We start from the raw sequence: 12,646 nt of genomic DNA on the forward strand, positions 1-12,646 counted from the left end.
AACAAAAATCGATTTTTTTAAATAACATTTTACTTTTCTTTATTTGTTCGCCGTTTCTTTGTTTGGTGTAATATGTATTTTATATTGTTTAAAAGGCATTAAAACAACCTTTCACTTGACATCAAAAACATCAGTAGTTCTCATGATATTTGCATATAAAAGGGATAAGTAAGGGTTATCAGAACGAACTTTGGAGCCCTGTATCCCAAGACCCTGACTTACGATTTAAAAAAAAAAAATTCAAAGATTGAATATACTAACCTTCAGCTTCATTTTGAAACTAGTCTCATTAATGTACGCTCATGGCCCAAAAACGCCCCATCTCCTTTACCCTGTGCTTTGCCGCACTAAGAAATGATGAAATTTGAAAATAGTACCACAAAAACTGGGACAAAGATGTTACCCCAATCAGAATTTGGTACAAATGTTTCATTTATAAGAAGTGATTTTTTTAACTTGGTAGTTTTGAGGTTTGTGAGTTTTCCTTGAAGTGAAATTGAAATTTTATTTCTTAGACCAAAATTAACGGTACCTATGTACATATATATAAATATATATTTGAGAAAAATTATTTTATATCGACTTTCATTAAAAATTTGTATATGGTCCTACACATTGCAAATAAGTTCGTACTTTTACATACATAAAATAAAAATAACATTTTTTGAACCGTTACAATTTACAAACGTAACCTATCATAGGACGATATCTTCTTTCTTTACTTACCTACTCATAAAAGTGTTAAATAAATGTAAACCGTAAAAATTTAAATATGTACTACATTTGAGGAATGTTTTTGTATATTTTTATAAACCAAATTGTTTTTTTTTTTAAGATATTATAATTTTTTTTTTCTCAAAAAAAAAAACTTTGTCATACTTCGTTAGAAATTAAATCATTTAAATTGATCATTTTGTAATTTAAAAAAAAAAGTTTAAGTATTTTTTTTACACTTCTTATAAAATTTAATTTTTTTTTAATTCTACATAAAAAAAATACTTTTTTTATTAAAAATAAGGTTCTTAAAATAAAAATACTTAAAATTAATAAAAAAAATTATTTAAAAAACTGTTAAGTAAAATCAAAATATTGAATAATCACTCTAGGTAATTATTCCAAAGGTTGTCTCAAAAACTACGACATAGTTTTTAAATGTGTAGGAAAAACTGTGTATTTTCCATTCATCTATCTAAAAAATTCTCCAATGAGACTAAAAAAGCCAAGAGAACCTGGAAAGCTATCAAACTTCGTAAATAAGAATAACTCCTAAATTTAAAATCCGAAATGAAATTTGGTTGAAATATGAGTGTTTTCAGTGATTTTAAAAATTTTTAGTAGGGTTGCCGAGTACATGAAACATATAAACATATTTTGGGTGATATATCAGATTTGGCCAAAATATTGGTGTTTTTGATGATTTTCAATATTGAGTAATGTTGCCAAATACTTGTTTGTATATAAAAGATGGCAGCCAACAGAAAAAAGAAAAGAGTCTAAGCTGAAATATTTTCACAAAAAAGTGCAAAAAAAAACTCGTTTTAAATGAAAATTTTCCACTGGACATTTTTGTTTTACCATTTCCAGTGGACAGCCACAATACATCTAACATTTGAGCTAATTTGTTGTTTTATTTATTTTTCTTTTTTTTCAAAAAATTTCTTCATACTTAGAAATTGATTAATTTCAAACAACGTTGGCAGTAATGTTCAAAGTGATGTCCATTTCGGTGCTTGTTTATAACATGCATTGAAGTAAATTAATTGTCCAGGTCAATTGTTCACAGAAATGTTTAGTCGGCTTACCTAGCTACCTAGTATTTTTGGTGTACCTCTACCGATATATATAAATTCTAGCACACACATCAGAATGTTGTATACAAGAACTTTTGCCCTCAATTGTTCTACCCTAATCGTCCATATACCATAAATTTTCTCTTTCATTTTTCATTCGATTTTAATCGCTTTTGGCACTATTACAACCACAGAAAATTCAAATTACGTCACATACAATCGTCCTCGGTTGGTTGGAATTTTACCCCATTCCTTCAAATTTCCCTTCTCTCAAAAAAACCCTAACCCCCAAAAAAAAAAACAAGAATGAAAAATCTGCGATTAATTAAAGCAAAGCACATGCATGCTTGTCGCACACGGATCGCATCAATCAAATTCCTACCTCTGCTCCATGCAGCTCCCCCCAAAAACTGTCAGAAATATAAATCGGGTCACATAATGACTTGTGAAACTTCAGCTACACATGTAGGTTTGTGTACCTTTCCATCAAAAAAATTTACAAAAAAAAGGAAAATTATAAAAAAAAAATAAAACTAAAAAAAACGCAACATTCGCATCAATTCCAGATTTCGCTGCTGCTGGCACTATTTCCCTCCTCCACTTCTTCCCCCTTCCCATTTTTTGCTGATTTAGGGTGGAAAATCATTTATTTTTAATTCGAAAATAAAACCAAATCGCATAGCTCTAGCTATTCATATAGGCACTTTCTGCTTTCTGCCGAAGCCGACCAATTAATCAACGTCCTTATGAGGCGTAAATCCCGCTGAGAGTCTCGTTTAGTTTGGTTCATTTGGTTAAAATGAAAAAAACGCGAATAAAAAATAAGAGGAAATGAAACAAAAATTGAGCAACGTTAAAAATGGATTAATAAGCAAAAAATTGCTTGCTAGTGGCAAAATGGTAATGCGTCTTGTTGTCGCCAACACTTAGTCGAAAAGAAGGACTAAAGGGCTTATTGTGTGCAATTGAGGTGCGTTCCGGTGGTTCACGAGAAATGTTTTGATTAAATCTGCAATAATACTGATGAAGAAAGATACATCAAAACAAAAAAAAATGTTGTTGCTGTGTATGAGTGTAGAGTTGACATTAAGTACACGCACAACGTTCGGTTCCTGTTTGCCAGTAGGATTTCTAATTAGGATCTTAATCAGCGACGGTAATGATCTGGAAAACTCATAATGCTTAGAATAAAACGGGTGGTATATTTGCATACTCTCGTAGGTCTTTTGTTAAAGATTTTAATCTTTGAAAAGGACTTTTGGTAATGACTTTTTTTTTCAATTATTGCGGGACAAAATTACTGATAAAAATCTGTTGTGGGTTATAGTAAAAATCTCATCTCATCTATAAATAAAAGGTAGAAAATGGGACCTAAAACACTACCTTGTGGTACCCCAGCCACTATTTCCTTAAATTCTTGGTAATTTTTCAAAACAGAGTAGGAATATTTTTTTTGGAACACCCTGTAATTCCTAGAAATCTATTCGTTGTTTCGACTAAATGGTATCAGTTGAGCCAGAAAATTAAATTTGAATGAAAGGTAATAATGAATGATCTTCTAAGAAAATTGTTTTATGTGATATTTTGATGTCTCTGATGTTCTGCTTGTTTTCTATTTTTGTTTCATGTAAAACATAAAAATGGCGCCATAAAATTTGAGACGGAAAGACTCTATTCATAACTGAAAACCAAAAGTTTGTAGCAGTGCCGGTTTAAGCACTACCGGCGCCCCTGGGCAAGATTGCAAGTGGCGCCTCTAAAAAAAAATTCATCTAAAAACAATTTTTTTAAATCACGAAAAAAAGCAATAGCAGATTATGTCTTACCTATCATATACTTGTTAATGCATTTATTAAAAATGTGCAGTGTATTAACTTAAAAAGGTTAACTTAAAAAAAAAATTAATTATTCATGTCATTTAGGCTCAATTGACAAGACTACCTTTATCTCTGACTTTTTTGTTTAAACACATTTAAAGATTAGGTACAGTTGGTTTTATTTGAACAATATTTTTTCAAAAACTTTTTCAACTAGGTACATTAATGTCGTTTTCGATTGGAATCACTCAATGATTCACTCATTCTGAAATCCAATAAAAAACTTTGAATCGCTTCCACCCAATTCTAAAATTTAATATCTGTATTGGTGAAAAATCAAATATTGTGTTTTGTTTTTTCACTAGGAGAATAAAAAACTTGCAGCACGCTTCTTAATGATTCCAGGCGCTTCCGGACGGCCAATCGAAAACAACATACCTTTATAAGTATAAGGTTTGTTCGTTGTGAGCTCTAGGGCACTCTGGGTCGCTCCGAATTCGTTGTCAAGCGTTTTTTGTAGCTCCTTTTTCAACCAGAGTTATTTCCTCTGTGTTCGATGTTCGCTGATGAAACTAAAGCTCTGAGGTGTTCGATGTAAAATGAAAACCCGAGAAACTCTGATTTTTTTCACATAGTTAATTGAAATGACTTAGAGTGCCCTGGAGGGGGGAACAACGAACAGACCTATTTTTTTATTCTCACACACAAACGTAGTTTTTATGAGAAATGGAGAAGCTGTCAATTTTTGGTATTTCTGGATTTTGGGTTTTCGGGATTTTGTGTTTTTGGGTTTTCGGAATTTAGGGTTTTCTGGATTTTTCATTTCGGGATTCTGTCCGTCTCCCTTCTCTTTCCTTATTCATTATTATAGGGGCACCTTTGCAAAAATTAAATTGGTAGGAGGAATATTAGAATTGCTTTAGTCTTTCAAAAGAAATTGGGGCGCCTTGTTCTTCAAAGATGAACGAAGATTTTGGACACCATTGTCCTTCCGGAAGCCAAATAAATTAACCCAAAATTGGGGGGCGCCTTCATTCTTCAAAAAGTTTAGGACAAACAATACGAGCGCCGTTGAAAATGTAAAATAGAAAAAAATTGCGGCGCCTTTGTGAATGTAAAAAAAAAATAAAACATCGATTGGAAAGACTTCGTTATTTATATAACTTTTGTGAAAGTTCGGGGCGCCTGCGGCGCCCCTCAATTCTTGCGCCCCTGGGCGACGGCCCAGGCTGCCCCCCCCCCCCCCCTAAAACCGGCTCTGGTTTGTAGGAGTTCGGGTTGCTGAATTATTTGCAATCGAAATATTATTTTTTTGTCATTCGAAAGCCAACATTTTCGGATCAAAGTCCCAAAACAAGTTTTGGTTTACAGATATGAGATCACAGTGAACAGGCCTATGCATTCAGCTAAAAAAATTAGAAATTTATTTTTTTAAGATTTTCGAAAATTATTCAAGGGGTACCCCTTGTCTAAAAATTCCAAATTTTCAAAAATCTTCTCCAAAACCATCGAATGAGATATCAAAGGAAAGGACTCTTTAGACTCTATTCATAACTGAAAACCAAAAAGTTGTAGGAGTTCGGGTTACTGAATTATTTGCAATCGAAATATTATTTTTTTCATTCGGAAGCCGATATTTTTGGATCAAAGTCCCGAAAGACGTTTCGTTTTACAGATATGAGATCACAGTTAACAGGCCTATGCATTTAGCTAAAAAAAATTACAAATTTATTTTTTTAAGATTCTCGAAAATTATCCAAGGGGTACCCCCAACTAACAATTTTACTTCCACAAGGGTCTAACGAAGCTGTTTCTATTTTAGAAATATTGCTTGTATACGACCATAGAGAAGCCCATCTGGTCCACCAGAGAAGCTTGATAGGCCTTAGAAGAGTCATATGCAAGTTGATTGGAGAGACTCATAACATGTCTTTAATGCCTAATAGAAACAACCAACATTTGAAATTTGAAAATGTGTATTATTGTTGCAGGCTTTTATTTTTATTTAGAAGCTCTGAGTAGACTTGTCGAAGGATTGTGAAAGTCTAAACGAAATATATCCCAAATAGAATAAAGAAAAAAAAATATTTTTTTTTTCATTTAATTTTTTTTTTTTTGTACCTATTACATTTTATTTTTTCATTTTCTTCTTTGTTTTCGATCCAGACAAGTTTAGCTTCTGAAATTAAATTTCCAAACACAATTATATTGAGAAAAAACTTCTTACTTACTTGACGCATTTTGCTGGATTTGAACCACGTACATCCTGATTGATAGTCCGGTACCTTACCCATCGAGCTACTCAGGTATATAATAAAAGAGTTTCAAATTTGGACTAGTTGAAACCAGAGCTTCCTAAGGGCTTCGATTTAACTTCCTGATGAGTTGCACTATCTTAAAGAATATGGTGACCATTTGTGTTTTTTTTTTCAAAGTTATTATTTTTGGTTATTTTCTGTTTTTTTTTTTTATCTTATAAAAAATTATTTAATAAAGACTAAATAATATTATATACTGATTGTCAAACCATGTCATTATTGAGAAGATGAAAGAGAATAACTTGTTACTCAAGAACAATTTTTTCTGGAATATCTGAAAAATTCGGTTTTTTTAGACTTTAGAGGTTTCACCCGGATGCCGTCAAGCCCCATTTTTCCGAAGCAGAAAAAAAATCTTTAATTTTTTTGGGCTTTTGGCTTTTTCTTAAAAATTAGAGAATTAACTTTGTTTTGAACTTAGATAAAAAATCTAAAATGTCCATCACTATTTTATATTTAAATAAGTGGAGAAGATTAAAATCTTGTTTTCCTTTCTTCTCCACTTACTTGAATATGAACTCCGAATTGGTCAGTAAACCATTTTTAATATCACTATTTTAAACTAATTACCGATATGAAATGATTCACTTTATTTTTTATTTCTTTATAACAATGAATTAAAAAACCAAAAATGGTCACCATAATGGCACTTATCCAAATATTTCTCATTCTCATGAGTTTGCCTGACAGTTTAAAAAATTTAGCTTGTACTCACTTTCACAGGGCTTCTAGAAATAAAATTAGGGAGCCTAACTTCGCTTAGGCAAACTTATAAAATTAAATGCTTTTTACAATGTTTTGCTTGTACTTAAAGGACTTTTACAAATATAAATAAATATCCCCTAACTTCGCTAAGGCAAACATATAAAACTAAAAGCTTTTCGCGCATGCGCCGGAAATTGACCTTCTTTTTTTCTCACACCGAGATGCAAAACATACAATTATGTAAGTCGTTATATTTGAAAGTGATATTAAACATAATTTTCAATCAAAAACAATGATTCAACAATTTTTTAATTCAAATATTAGAATGGAGTAACTATAACACATTTATTTTGTGGAATATTTGTTTAAAAAGGCAAAACCGTTTAACTGCGGTTTATTTGAAATTCAACGTAATTTTTTTTTTTTTTTTAAATGAATATCACGACTCATATACTATTGACATAATTTTGGTAATATAGAACTATAATAATAAATGCATTTAAGGCAATTGTATAAGTTGTAGGTACTTCTACCATACTAAAAAACCTACCTAAGTAATTTTTGAGTCTAATAATTTTCGAATTGGATAAAAAAAATACATAGCATTCATAAAGATTTTGTAAGCAGTTCTAATACAATTTCTTTTGCAAAGCCATTTAAAAGAAGTCAGTTATTGGCTTTTATTTCTTGTGCTTCTACAATGGAATTTCATGTGGCCATATTGAAATTTAAACGAAATGTTTTCATTAATGCTTGTAGAAATTTTTAAATTCCACTTGCACTAGGTTTATAGGAAGCGGTTAACGAAAGTTAAGCCTCGGAAGTTTGAATTTTCGATTCACAAACTAAATAAAAGCCCTGTAGAGATATAAGCTGCAAGAAATTAAAGATCCTAACCTTGTGGAAGTAAAATTGTTAGTTGGGCCCCTTGTCTAAAAATTCGGAATTTTCAAAAATTTTCTCCAAATCCATCGAATGAGACATCAAAGGAAAGGACTCTTTAGACTCTATTCATAACTGAAAACCAAAAATTTGTAGGAGTTCGGATTGCTGAATTTTTTGCAATCGAAATATTATTTTTTTCATTCGGAAGCCGATATTTTCGGATCAAAGTCCCAAAAGAAGTTTTGGTTTACAGATATGAGATCACAGTTAACAGGCCTATGCATTTAGCTAAAAAAATTTGAAATTTATTTTTTTAAGATTCTCGAAAATTATCCAAGGGGTACCCCTTGTCTAAAAATTCGGAATTTTCAAAAATTTTCTCCAAATCCATCGAATGAGATATCAAAGAAAAGGACTCCTTAGTCTCTATTCATAACTGAAAACCAAAAGTTTGTCGGAGTTCGGATTGCTGAATTATTTGCAATCGAAATATTATTTTTTCATTCGGAAGCCGATATTATCGGATCAAAGTCCCAAAACAAGTTTTGGTTTACAGATATGAGATCACAGTGAACAGGCCTATGCATTTAGCTAAAAAAATTACAAATTTATTTTTTTCAGAATTTCGAAAATTATCCCTTGTCTAAAAATTTGGAATTTTCAAAAATTTTCTCCAAATCCATCGAATGAGACATCAAAAAAAAGGACTCTTTAGACTCCATTCATAACTGAAAACCAAAAGTTTGTCGGAGTTCGGGTTGCTGAATTATTTGCAAATCGAAATATTATTTTTTTTTTCATTCGGAAGCCGATATTTTCGGATCAAAGTCCGGAAAGACGTTTCGGTTTACAGATATGAGATCACAGTTAACAGGCATATGCATTAAGCTAAAAAAAATTACAAATTTATTTTTTTAAGATTTTCGAACATTATCCAAGGGGTACTACCCCTTGTCTAAAAATTTGGAATTTTCAAAAATTTTCTCCAAATCCATCGAATGAGATATCAAAGAAAAGGACTCCTTAGTCTCTATTCATAACTGAAAACCAAAAGTTTGTCGGAGTTCGGATTGCTGAATAATTTGCAATCGAAATATTATTTTTTTCATTCGGATGCAGATATTTTCGGATCAAAGTCCCGAAACAATCTCTCTTTTTTTAAACTTGACATTAATTGCTGTTATTCTATATTGAATAATATTATTTTATAACCCTTAGCCCAAAGGCATCTTTGTCATGCTCATTTTAATCATAATTTTGTGCGTTTGATAGCGCACAAACTTTTTAACACACCAGTGGCCAACATCAAAATTTAATTATAATTACAAAAGCATAATGAACTTACGCATAAATTTACATAGCCATTTCTCTAAGCAAAAGTATACTACTATGCCATACATATTCAATTCGTTTATAGAGTAGAATTTGTTTTTTTGGAGAAATCCCTGTAGGTGTATAAAATACAGTACACAGGCAAATTATATAGGCCTTAGTCACAAAAAAGAAATGATAACGACAACACGCAATCATTTCACCCGAAAACATAATTAATTACTCTCGCTCAGACTTCGTTAGATATCCGCCCAAGGGACCTCTCCCCGTGCCCACACCTGCTCTGATTAATGCCAGGACTCTATACCTTTCTACACTTCATTCAAACAAACTGGCCTTCAATATGAAAGAACGTCGGCATCTTTCGGTCGTTTTCATCGTCGTCGTCAAATAATACGCGCTCTATAATACTACCACCCACCTTTTTCTTGATGATTTGCATATTATTCGTCTTCAAGCTACAACGTCCTTCTGCTCTGCTCTGCTCATTATGACGAAAATGTAATTTCCATCTTGTCGACCATAAAAACTCAAATTGCGGGCAATACTTACAAGTGTGTGTATGAAAATATTTTTTTTTTTCTAATTTTTTTTTTTTATTATTTTTTTTTTTTGAAAACTCAAACTCAACGCCCAGAAAATAGGTCGAAGTAATTTTTCTTATGTGCCGTTGTTCATCCTGTTGTTATGCTGCAGGAAATGTTTTCGTGAGCCTTGAACGACACAAAAATGTACGGCACCTTATTTTTTTTTTTTTTTTTTTTGTGGACTGGAGGGTGGCAGGTTTTGAATTCGGTTGGGGGTCTATGAATGTGAAGGCATTTGGGATGACTTGAATAAATAAGGGGGTGTCGCTGTGTGCGGTAAGCGCACGACCAGACGCCAGTAGTCAACAGCTAGTCGGTCATCAATCAAAAGCAGAAAAGCCTTTAAAAAATGGTACAACAAATCTGCTTCAGTGTATTTTGTGTTCGTATATTTCTAGCGGACTTTTCAGGAAGGGGATAGGGGCGAATATCAAACGCCCATTAGGTAAAAGACGGTCTTTGGTCGTCGTCTTTGACATCGTCCTTGTCTTCTTTGTCGTCTTAAAATGAAGGCAAATTCCTTAGCTATTTTAAGTTGCATTAAAAAAAGGAATGTAGGCAAACTGAATGACGTCATTATAGTGTTGAAGGTGGACGACATCTCTTTGCGAGCCTTATGACAATTTTTCAATCTTCCATCAACGACGGCGTTCAACGACGACGGCAGTAGCCAGCGGAAGAGAAATGCAAAATGGTGGTATGTCATTTGTTGACATCCAACGACAAGATGATGGCTGGTAGTAGTGGAGGTAATTTTCTTAGCTGGTGACATTTATCATGACAATCTTTAGGCTATGCTGTTTATATCACATCGTGGTTCTCCTGGGGGCCTCTCTAATTCCGATTTGATGAAATGAATGATTTGATGGACCAAGTTACTGTCTAACTAATGAGATGTCTGGAAAATGCTCACAAAATCACTGTTTTGGATGATGGAAATTTGTAGGAAAATTGTATATTAAAAGAGTCTATGAAAAAAGGAAGCAGATCTATTTTTAGGCATTTTTTTTTTTTTTTTCCTTTTAGGGTCCTTTTAAAGATGAGACATTTTTTTATGGTTTCGTTGTTAAATTCTGGCAAGTAAAATGATTTAAAGGTAAATGCGATGGACTATAACTTCAGAGGTCTTGGTTCGAATCCCAGCTTCCACCATTCAAAAATTTTTGTTCAAGAGTAAAGTTGTCATCAAAAAAGTGTTTGTCTGTAAAGTCGGTTTACAAACGATATAATTTTACGTGATAAAAAAAAATAATTAAAAATTATTTTTTTGTCAACTTTCTTGTAAAACAATTTATAAATAATAATACGATCTCATAGTATAGTACGTAAACTAAAGATTATGAGTTATGACTTTACATATTTATATCAGGATGTTTTGTAGAAAAAAATTAACAATTTTCAAGAAAAAGCTAAAACAAATATCTTTTTTTATTCTTTTACATTTTGTGAATTTTTTCATATGAAAATCTTGCAAAAAAATTATATCATCTTAGTGCCTTTTTTCTAGAATAAAATCATATTCAAGCTTATTATGTTCTGTAAAAAGTATAATATTGATTTTTTGAAATCACTAATTTTCATGGAAAAAGCAAAAATAAAACTATTTTTCTTCGTTCATTTGGTTGGTATTTTTACCTTACAACCCATTAAAAATTGTATACTATGTGAAAGAGTATTATTTCAGCTAAAAATATTCACCTTAATCATGTCTGTGCGATATCTACAAAAACAGCTGGAATTTTGTGAATGCAATCAGTTTAAAAAAAAAAAAAAAAAAACAACAAAAAAAACTAACTTTTTATCCTTCCATCATCCTATTTTTCATTTTTTTATATGACAACCCATAATGAATTTTACATCATCGGAAAGCTTATTAATATAGCTTTAAGTATCTTTCTCAAACACATCTTTACGACACCTACAAAGCCAACCAAACTGAGATTACGGTTCTTTCATCACTGGCTTTTTGTAGTAATGTTAGGCTTTTTGAATTGAAGATTGTGCAGTTTGTAGTGCATGTACCGTAATGTTTTATATATTATATGAAAAGTCATATAATCAGAATACAAAATAAAGTTTAATCAATGTTAATTGGGTAAAAGCTTATAAAGTGCCAAAAGCGAGTATTCCTTATAGGTATCGTTAACTATTAACAAATTAAAAAAATTGGTTTCATTGAATCAAAACTTATATTGCTGTTTGTCTTACCGGTTTTTGTGGAAGTATCTATCTATTTAGAAATCCAATTTTTTTTACACACATGTGCTATAGTAATGCTTAGAAGTTCTGTACGCTTGAGATTTGTAGAAGTTTAAAAAATTCTTAAAAAATAAAAAAGCCGCCCAAAAAACTTTAAAACAGTACCTATAAGTGTTTTTCAAAAATCATATTTCAAAATCTAGGGCCTAAAAAAATCCATGTTGGAAGCCTTATTTTTGTATTATCTCTTCAGTAGAATTAGAACTTTGTCGATGTTTTTTTTTTCATTTTTCGTTTTAGAAAACCAATCACAACTTGGTTTTGAAATTTATAGAATTATTTCATTGCCTATACCATTCTTGTATTAAATTTATCTTGCCATTAAAACAAAAATCAACTCTCTAAAACCTTTAACAGCTATTTAATGATTGAGTTTTTTGAAAATCCTTTATAGTATTCATATTAAGGTTTCAAATAAGCTAGAAGATTTTTGTATCTCTTATAGTTTATTTGGAATTTTGAATTGCAATCTATACCACACTGGTAACAACCTCAGGCATAAAGGGCAAAATGGCATCAGCATCATTTTCGTGGATGCAGTCGAGGTTCGTCTGTTTATAGACGTTATCACGTCAAAAATGCACTCAGGTGAGAATTAGAAGCCCCATTCTATTTTTTTTAAATTATATACAAACCTCATGAAATCAATAAAGAACTTTCAATTCAACGTAACTACTTTAAATGCAAAGCTTAGATTTTATTTCTTTTTCATTATTTTTTCAAATCCCTAGAAGAGCAAAAAAAGTACCAAAAAAATACGCTAGTAGGTAATAATGAGAACGAACGAATTTGGGGACTATGAAAAAAAAAAAAACAAAATTTTAAACTCTGCAGCTATTTTAGTCTCACGAAAAGGGCATACAAAACTCATTTCGAAGATTTAATCAATTCTTTGAATCTTAATCGTATATAGAATGTAAGAAGCCCAACGCCAATGAAGACGATGACGACGA

This window comes from Episyrphus balteatus, chromosome 4 (assembly GCF_945859705.1).
Source record: "Episyrphus balteatus chromosome 4, idEpiBalt1.1, whole genome shotgun sequence".
Lineage (NCBI taxonomy): Eukaryota > Metazoa > Arthropoda > Insecta > Diptera > Syrphidae > Episyrphus > Episyrphus balteatus.